This window comes from Tauraco erythrolophus, chromosome 1 (genome assembly GCF_009769465.1).
Source record: "Tauraco erythrolophus isolate bTauEry1 chromosome 1, bTauEry1.pri, whole genome shotgun sequence".
NCBI classification, from domain to species: Eukaryota; Metazoa; Chordata; class Aves; order Musophagiformes; family Musophagidae; genus Tauraco; species Tauraco erythrolophus.
The window spans coordinates 37219405-37229774 of record NC_141465.1 but is presented as its reverse complement, the minus strand read 5'-3'; positions in this window follow the sequence as shown (position 1 = coordinate 37229774).

Genomic DNA, 10370 nt, shown 5'->3' with positions numbered 1-10370 from the left:
AGTTAGGTATTGCCTTTCAAGGCACAGAGCGTCTAGCTTTTGCACGATTAAAATCTATTTATATCATTAGTAATCTACCCATTCCAGATGCACATGACAGAGGGAAAAAAAAAAGTCTGCTTCGACAGAGCCACTATTATGCCCACATGTCTGAGGACTGCAAGTCTTACCAGTATTCATAGATTCATAGATTTATAGGTTGGAAAAGACCTTAGAGATCATTGAGTCCAACCATCCCTAATCCCCATTAAACCATATCCTCAAGTAGATCATCCACCCTATTCTTAAACACATCCAGGGATGGGGACTCAACCTCCCTGGGCAGCCTATTCCAGTGGCTGACAACCCTTTCAGAGAAGAAATACTTCCTAACATCCAACCTGAATCTCCCCTGACTAAGCTTATGCCCATTTCCTCTTGTTCTATCACCCATCACTAATGTAAAGAGCCCTTCCCCTACCTCCCCACCATCTTTTCTCAAGTATTTATAGGCCGTAATCAGGTCTCCCCTCAGCCTCCTCTTCTCCAGGCTAAACAGCCCCAACTCCCTCAGCCTCTCTTCATAAGTTTTATTTTCCAGCCCCTTGACCAGTTTAGTCGCCCTTCTTTGGACTCGCTCCAGGAGCTCAATATCTCTCTTAAAGCGAGGGGCCCAAAACTGGACACAATATTCCAGGTGCGGCCTCACCAGTGCCGAGTACAGGGGCACTTCCCTGCTCCTGCTGGTCACACTATTCTTGATACACGCCAGTATCCCATTGGCCTTTTTGGCCACCTGGGCACACTGCTGGCTCATATCAAGCCGGTAGTCAACCAACACCCCCAGGTCCTTCTCCGCCAGGCAGCTCTCCAGCCACTCTTCCCCTGAGCCTATAGCGATGCTTGGGGTTTTTATACCCCAAGTGAAGGACTCTGCACTTGGCCTTATTAAAGCTCATGCCATTGGCCTCAGCCCAACGATCCAGTCTGTTCAAATCCCTCTGAAGGGCCTCCCTACCCTCGAGCAGATCGACACAGCCTCCCAGCTTGGTGTCGTCCGCAAATTTACTGAGGGTACATTCAATTCCCTCATCCAGGTCATTGATAAAGATGTTAAACAGAACTGGACCCAGCACTGAGCCCTGGGGAACCCCACTGGTGACCGGCCTCCAGACGGATTTAGCCCCATTTACCACCACTCTTTGGGCCCGGCCGTCCAGCCAGTTTTTAACCCAAAGGAGGGTGTGCCTATCCAGGCCAGCAGTTATCAGTTTCTCAACCAGAACACTATGAGAGACTGTATCAAAGGCTTTACTGAGGTCTAGGAAAACTACATCCACAGCCCTTCCCTCGTCAACTAGGTGGGTCACCCTGTCATAGAAGGTGATCAGGTTTGATTGGCAAGACCTGCCTTTCATAAACCCATGTTGACTGGGCCTGATCACCCGGTTAACCTGTATGTGCTCATTAATAGCACTCAAGATAACCTGTTCCATGACTTTGCCCGTCACCGAGGTCAAACTGACAGGCCTGTAGTTCCCCGGATCCTCCTTCCGCCCTTTTTTGTAAATGGGGGTAACATCCGCCAGCCTCCAGTCCAGCGGAACTTCCCCAGTGAGCCAAGACTGTCCAAAGATAATGGACAGGGGTTTGGCAATGACATCCGCCAGCTCTCTCAGGACTCTCGGGTGGATACCATCAGGCCCCATAGACTTGTGGGCATCCAGCTGGAGGAGCAGTTCCTTGACCCGTTCCTCTGGGATCACAGGAGCTTCAATTTGCTCTCCCTCCCTGCTCTCAGACACCGAAGGCCAGCTCACCTGGGAACTACTAACCTTATTATTAAAGACTGAGGCAAAGAAGGCATTAAGGACTTCAGCCTTGTCCTCATCCCTAGTGACTAACGCACCCCGAGTCCAGTAGGGGCTGGAGGTGATCTTTAGCCCTCCTTTTGTTATTAATATATTTATAGAAAGACTTTTTGTTGTCCCTTACAGAGCTCGCTAGTCTAAGTTCCAATTGGGCTTTTGCCCCCCTGATTATCTCCCTACATGTCCTAACTTCCTCCCTGTATTGATTCCTGGATGCCTGCCCATTCTTCCAAGACTTATAGACATCCCTTTTTCTTTTGAGATGTTCCCAAATCTCCTTTGTCATCCAAGCTGGTTTTCTACCCCGGCGGCTCGACTTCCGGCACACAGGGACAGCTCGCTCCTGTGCCTCCAGAATTTCCTTTTTGAATAGTAACCAACCCTCCTGCGCCCCCTTACCCTTGAGAGCTATCTCCCATTGGACTTTGTTAATCAGACTTCTAAACAGCCCAAAGTCAGCTCTCCCAAAGTCCAGCTTGGCCGTTTTAGTGTTCCCCCTTCTAACTTCCCCTAGAATTGAGAATTCTATTATCTCGTGGTCACTATGACCCAGGCGTCCTCCAACCTTCACGTCTCCCACTAGACCTTCTCTGTTCACAAACAGCAGGTCTAGGGGAGCACCTTCTCTAGCCGGTTCACTGACCAGTTGCGATAGGAAGTTGTCCTCCACACTCTGCAGAAACCGCCTAGACTGTTTCCTGACTGCCATGTTATACTTCCAACAAACATCAGGTAGGTTAAAGTCACCTATAAGGACAAGGGCTAGTGAGCGCGAGACTTCCCCCAGTTGTTTAAAGAATAGCTCATCAGTTTCACTGTCCTGACAGGGTGGCCTGTAGCAGATTCCCACTACAATATCCGCCTTCATAGGCCCCCCTTTGATTTTCACTCACAGACATTCTACTAGGTCATCCCCAACATTTAACTCTAAACAGTTTAGACCTTCCCTTACATACAGGGCAACCCCACCACCCCTTCTACCTCTCCTATCCCTCCTGAAGAGTTTGTAGCCATCCATGGTAGCACTCCAGTTATACGAATCATCCCACCATGTTTCAGTGATGGCAACTATATCATAGTTTCCCCGGATAACAAGAGCTTCCAGTTCCTCTTGTTTATTGCCCATACTGCGTGCGTTCGTATAGAAGCACGTAAGTTGGGCTTTCGACCCCACTGCACCCCTAGGGGGGGAAGTTTTATTACCTGAGCTGTTATTTTTGGGATTCTCTTTTACCTCTGGGCAACTTGTGTGTTGCTCCTGACTACACATATCACCCCCTACTATCACTGAGGCAGCAGGCCGAAGGCACCTGCCTACACTCCCTTCATCAGACAATGGAGGGCCGTCCTCAGTTGTTAATCCTCTAAGTCTGACAATACCCCCCACCCCCTTCACATCTAGTTTAAAGCCCTGTTGATGATCCCGGCTAGTTCTGTAGCGAGCAGCCTTTTCCCCCGTGGAGACAAACCCGCCCCATCCCTAGATAGAAGATCTGGCATTAAGGTCAGCCCGTGGTTAAAGAAGCCTAGGTTGTTTTCCTCACACCACTTTTGTAGCCAATTATTTAAGTCCTCGATCTTTGTTTTCCATCCCGTGTCATGTCCCAGAGTCGGTATGATAGAAGAGAATATTACTTGGGCCCCCGATCCCTTCAACATTCTTCCCAAAACCCTGAGATCTTTCTTAATAGTTTCTTAATAGTTCTTATTGCTCCATGGTAAAGAGAATGGCAGCCAAAGCACAAGCTGGTTCCTCTCTGGCACCTTTCGAGGACAGCATTTGCACGGTTGGTTCATAAAGCACAGCTGGTTTACTGGCACTTCCTCTTAAAATGGACAGGGATCAACTGAAAAATGGTTTAGTTTTGTTGTTTGATCCTTCCAGTTTCAATGCTGGATACAGAACCTGCCAGTGACCCTTTCGCCAATCTCTCACTTAACCTGATTTGACTTTTAAGATAATTAGAAGCTAATCTTAGCCCTGGAATCCTTTACTTTTCTGCATTTCTGTCCATGTAGGACAACTAGACAATTCAGGGACAGGCCAACAGGCAAAGGATGGTCAGCAGCTGCTTTGTTGAATCCAACAATCAGGCTGGGGAGAAGATGGACAAATAAGTGTTTGCTGGAAAAAGGAGAAGTGACACTTCTGCATCTGACACATATATTAAGATCAGCTAAGCAAAGTGTCTAGAAAGTAAACATCTGCCCTAGCTTAAGACAGCAAGTCTGAGCACTATTCATTTTTTCTTTTTTAAAGTATACCCATATAATGTGCATATTCTAAGACCTGCTGATAAAAATCTTTTTTTCTTCCTTCTTTTCCTAAAGCACCTTGTAACTTCACACATGGACCTTTGACCACAAAACTTCCATTTCCTCCTGTGCAGCCACACTGAGAACTGCGGGCAACTTTAGTACTCTCCCTGCTTTCACATCCTCGCCAAGCGCCTGCTTTCCATGGCCATGCTACAGGACAGCACTGGCATAAAACCCAGCTGAAACCAAAACAGTACGCTTTCATTGCCTTTTAGTGCCTCACCTCGCAGGGTTTTTTGACTTTCATCAAGTCAGAGAGCATACCCCATAGTATTGATCATCTTCTCTGACGAAAAAATTCTTAAATGCTTTGCATCCTTCCGGGCTCCCTCCCTCCCTTATTTATATATCTCTCAAGTAAAGGCCAAGGAGGCAGATGTCCTATAGCTTTCTTGGGTACAGAGTTTTGTCTTGAGGTTCCATGTTCACATGGATTCTCTGCTATCCAAAAAATACTATGCCTCTCTCAGTAGGAGGAGGAATACAAACTTTTTTCTTTACCTAGCTTTATTCATAGAAGTCCCCATGATTCGAGACTTCTACATCTCTGTTAAATGTCGCTGAAATGTGCCACCAAGTTCAAAAGCTATTAGAAGGGAGAATGACAAGAGACAGTGGGATTGCATCAGCCTCATTTCATTAAGAAATCAGGTTAAAAAAAATAGATGCACAACATGTACTAAGCACATTACAGCCACTTCATGAAACATACAGTTATTTATGAACTCGAAATGAGAAATTAAGCCATTAATAATTCTCGATGTAGTATTTCCAGTTCAGATTCCAAGTTTTAATTAATTTGTTGCTGTTGTGTGTACAATTCCTCTGAAGTTCATGAGGTTTGTATGAATAAGAGCATGAAATTAGAAATTGGTCCACTGATTCTAATATTCCAAACCAGTGAGAATTAACATGTTTGACAGCAAAAACTGCGTCAGCCAGTACTTAGATCTCTAGCCTTTGCCTTCAGTTTTTCTGAGCATGCTGTTGCCACTTTCCAGCTGCTTTTGCTCTACTGTACCATATTTTATCTCCACTTATGAAACTAATTAGCAGTCGTCTTTTGCTCTGAATGTGTTGCCCCCACCTTGAATTCTGGTGTTTTACCTATCTCATAACGTTTTTGCTAGTTGAGAACTTGAGCGAAATCCTTACGATTCTGAATTCTACCTTTTACCATCATATTTTAAAATACTGTATTTTTCAGGCTGAGCCTTGTAAGCCTCCTTGAAGTCTGTATAAACTTGGCAAACCCTGTCTATGAAGAAAGGCTAATAATGTTGCAAGTTAGAAGCAGTAGAAAAAGACATTTTGATGGCCATGTCTCAACAAGAGTTTCCTCACCATTTTTCAGAATTCTACAGACCCTACTCATCGAAAACACACAAGGAAAATTGAAAAATAAAAAAAAAGTTTTTAAAGTTAGAACTATCTGTTCCATGAGCTGCTTCAAGTGTATGAGGAGGACAGGTACAAACAGCAGCAGCCGCAAGAAGCTGAAGAAAATGCCTCTTCTCTCATAACTTTCTACCTTCCAGATTACTCCGCTGATACAACTCAGGATACTTCTCTTTTAAAAGCAGCTATGAAAACCACTAGCATAACGATCTTTTCCCTTATCTCTACTTACAAGATCAGAAAACCCAAGAATACTAACCAGCTACCCAACAGTCGAGGCAGCGATGTGTTGAAAAGCTGTCAATGCCACTGCCTATACTTGTTCAGTGGAGAAATAAAAGTACAAGTCTCAGTTTGATTATTCTAGCATCCCTCAGAAGTACTACATTGTCACGGGGGCAGCAGATTATTTTCCAGGACATTTCCAGGACATACCACACAAAAAATACATTGATCATCATCTTAAGAGCTGCATTCAATGCTTAGAAGTAATTACCTGTTACCTCTAAGAAACAATTTTTCTTTGCAGAATATGTAACACTTTTCTAGCTAAAAGTGCAGGGGCTACCTAGCTTTTAAAAGTGTAATGATATATTCATAGCAAATAGCCCTGACATAAGAAAGCAATAAGAAAGAAAGTAGGTAATTGATGGTCTTCCACTTTCTGCACTGTACCACATCTCTTTCCGAGATGAGGAATTTGGGAGCCTGACCCACGTGATGCAGAAGCCATACGAAACCAACAGACAGATTAGTTTCCCAGGACTTCATCCTAGACTTCCAAAAAGCAACCTGAGGCTCCTGCCTACTCTACCATGGCACCACTAAAAGCAGTCTCCACTCCTGCCTGATTTATTTTAGGAGTATAGTTTAAGAAGAGCCGCTGGCAACCGCAGCTGTCTAAGTAGGCTAGAAAAGACAGCTTAGATCAACAGCAGGTGAGTCAGTACAGCTAATAAGCAAATGAAAGGAAATAAGGTATAACAACAGTTTTGGTATCCATTTGAACAGTCTGTGCTAAGGATTCTCCAGATATGCTGTAAAAATAGACATCTATTCAATCACGTCCCACACAGCATTACAAACTGTCTACTACAGACCCAGCCTTTTAAACCTAAGCATGACAGGAAGACTATCTTAGTTTCTCACACAATATAGGTCTAATTTCCCTTCACACGCTTCAGTGAAATGCAAGGCTGATTCACAGTTCATTAAAAATCCTGCTTGTCATGAATTTCTAAAATTGAAGTGTATGGAAGACAACCTAAGCCAAACTTAGGTCACAAAGATGCAAATTTGTTTCTAAATTGTGAGAACTAGGAATATGATCTCAAAAAGAAGAAACGTTACTGAGTTACCACCATGAAATTAAATGAGAACTTATTCCTTGAAATTTTGTCAATCTTGGCATTGAAGCAGCACCACAGTCAATTTCTAGAAAAGGCCAAGAGTAAAAGATTATCACTACCATCTGAAATATATTAATTATTTTGGTCTTGATCTAAAGTCCATTAAATCGTAGAGGCTTCCACTACCGTCAATAGGTTTGGCTCAGTGTCTGTAGAGATTTTTTTATGAAATTAAGCCTATTTCCATCAAATAGAAAGCCTTTTGCTTGACTTGTCATCCTAATGAGATGCCAACCTAATGAGATGCCAATACTTTAAGGTTTTAAAAAAAAACAACTGTGCACATTGTTCTGACATTGTCATTTAACAGGCATACAGAATGAGAGGTCCTGAAGAAGTTATTTCATTTTCTTCTGACATAGGTAAAGTGAAGGCATTAACTCCAGGCATGATGTGATGCTCACTCAGAACGACACCACCACGTGAGGAGCACTCATCCTTAACAGAAACACTAGTCCCTGTTCATGCCTCCTCCACTCTATAAACGCTTCATTTTATCATTAAAAGACTAAGTTTACCAATTAAACTTTAGAAGAGAGTAAGTTACAAAATAAAACGCATATGTGACCAGTTTCCGCGTACCAGCGGGCGCCACTGAGGAGCGACCACAGACAGTCATCCCTGCACCCCACAAATGCCACGCCAGGGCACAGCCCCACTGTGGGGACACCTCTATGTGCTCAGAGCACCTCCTGCCACAGCAACACTCCCCCACTGCCCTACGGAGGGCATCTGTAAGAGGTCCACACCCTGGTAGGACTTGAGCCCCAGCGCTCCCTCCTGATTTTAAAATGCGGGCAGCTTCCTTTCAAGATATGGGTTGCTCTAAAAAAAAAAAAAAAAAAAAATCAAGATAGTAAGTTGTTTAACTTGTATTTAGTAGATATAAGACCACAGAACACACAATCAAAGCCAAGAAAAACACTGAAACAACTGGATGATATCAGAAGTGGTTAAAAAAGCTCTTGATACTACGTATCACCACACTTGAGGGGCAGTTTTCCCTCTTCCCCACCCTAAATGAAGTGTTACTGACGCGATTAAGCCTCCTCGCCAGCTGCAGAGCACTGTGCTTATGCCTCTGCTAAAGACGAAATTATATTTTTCTAACTTGTTGCTACAATATTACAGCTGAAAACACAAGCAATATTAAAATGGCTATTTTCCAAATTTAATTTCAACCATTTCTTTTTATCGTACTTGGCACATACAGAAAAAAAAAAGAAAAGAGAGAACAAGAGTGCACAAATTCAATTTCTCCTCAGCACACACACTCAGTTAACTCAGCCTCTGTTTAAACAAATGGATCAGATAACCAAAATGAATCCTGACTTGCTTGGAAATCTGCCGGCTGCAAGGCAACCAACACAAGGAAGCCGAACTGCTTGAGAAACTTCCCTATCTCTTTCGACGAAGAGAACAATGGTATTTTCATAAGGATTTTTGGTTCGCAACAGGGTAACTAGAAAGATTCCGTCATGAGTTCACTGGGTGAAACCAGCCCAGACAACTTTGGTGTCACTGCTAACTATCACTTAACTAGGCTGACACCAGTTCTTTCCGTAAAAAAGCCTCACTGTACTTGCAAGACACCGCAGGATTCTCCATTGAGCTTTCCAGAGAAGGCGTCCAATACTTCAAAACCTGGCTGTGCATGTGTGTATCATGCTTTTATTTCAGGAAGACAAACATTGCCTCACGGTTTAGTAAACTTCGGGTAGCTTGTATTATAGTATGTCATTTACAACTACTTGTAGGTGTTTGTGTGCCGTTTCTCCCCTGTATACAGGCACGCCATTTGTCATCGTTCCGCCGGCAGTCTGGCGCTTTTGCTTCAGCATAAACAACACGTAAAGTTAATTTTTCCTAAAGCTATAATTACAAAAGCTTAATTGCTTATTAAATTTAGATTAGATAGTAATTTGCAAGTTCTGCAAGTTTGCCTCATTTCTTATAGATACAGATAGGGTTTGTGGGTATATGCATATTTACAGAAAATTGGGAGAGCACTTGTAGAACTCAGCCTTAATAAACCTTGTCCTAAACTTGAATATTACTGTTGTTGTTTAAGCTGGCAGGCAGCTAAACACCACACAGCCATTCGCTCACTCTTCCTCCCCAGTGGGATGGGGCAGAAAATCAGAAAAAAAGTAGTAAAATTCGTGGGTTGAGATAAAGACCATTTAATAGGACAGAAAAGGAAGGGAAAATAATAATAATAATGATGATGATAATAATAACAGCAACAATAATAGAATACACAAGACAAGTGATGTACAATGCAGTTGCTCACCACCTGCCGATCGATGCCCAGCCAGTTCCTGAGCAGTGGCGCCCTGGGCTAACCTTCCCCTTGTTTATATACTGAGCATGACATCATACTGTATGAAATATCCCTTTGGCCAGTTTGGGTCAGCTGTCCTGCCTATGCTCCCTCCCAGCTTCTTGTGCACCTCCTCACTGGCAGAGCACAGAAAGCTGAAAAGCCCTTGACTTAGTGTAAGCATTACTTAGCAACAACTAAAACACGAGTGTGTTATCAACATTATTCTCATACTAAATCCAAAACACAACACTAGGCTACTACCAGCTACTAGGAAAAAAATTAACTCTATCCCAGACGAAACCAGGACAATTACTGATTACAAGTATTTACTCAACTGTAAGCATTTGAGCTCAAGTTCTTTGTTTGACCTGCTTGCTATCAAGAGAAAAAAAACAGCTTGTAACTTATCCTGTTTAACGTGGCATACAATTAGCCCCCTTTTGAAAACCAAAGGCAGGTAGACACACATTACTCCTGGTTTCATCTTAATGGAAAGGGGAAAATTCAACACTTAGGGGCAAAAAAAAAATAAGAGCTTTTCAACTCTGGTTTCCTGAACCAAGAAGAAATCGCACTTGAGTAAGCCTTATTGCAGCAGAGCTACGCTAAACTGCAAGTTAACGTGCACATTTTAACGCACCAGCTTCCCCACTAAAGAGTGTCAGTAACCCAAGAGTGCAAAGGGAGTCCCACACCCTTCCCCAGTGCTGAGTGCTCTTCTTGGGGGCTATACAGGGCTGTGTGTTTGCCTTTCTTTCCAGCACTGAAGAAGTCAACCTCCCCAACACTATCTCCCTGTTGTAGTCACACCCTGGGTTGATGGCTCACGTCTGTGCAAGAGGGAGTCGTGTTCCCATCAGCCTGCTGGCATGGCAAGACACAGCAGGAACGGACCTCCTTGGCTCTTATGCAGAAGGGGAGAAGATAAGCAAGACTGCAATTTAGAAGAAATAAAAAGGATAAAGCCAGGGGAAAATACCAGCCTACAGCAAGACATTTTACACTGAAATGCATGAGCTAGAAGACTGTTGTATTTCGCGTATTTTAAGAAACAAATAGGAACAATTA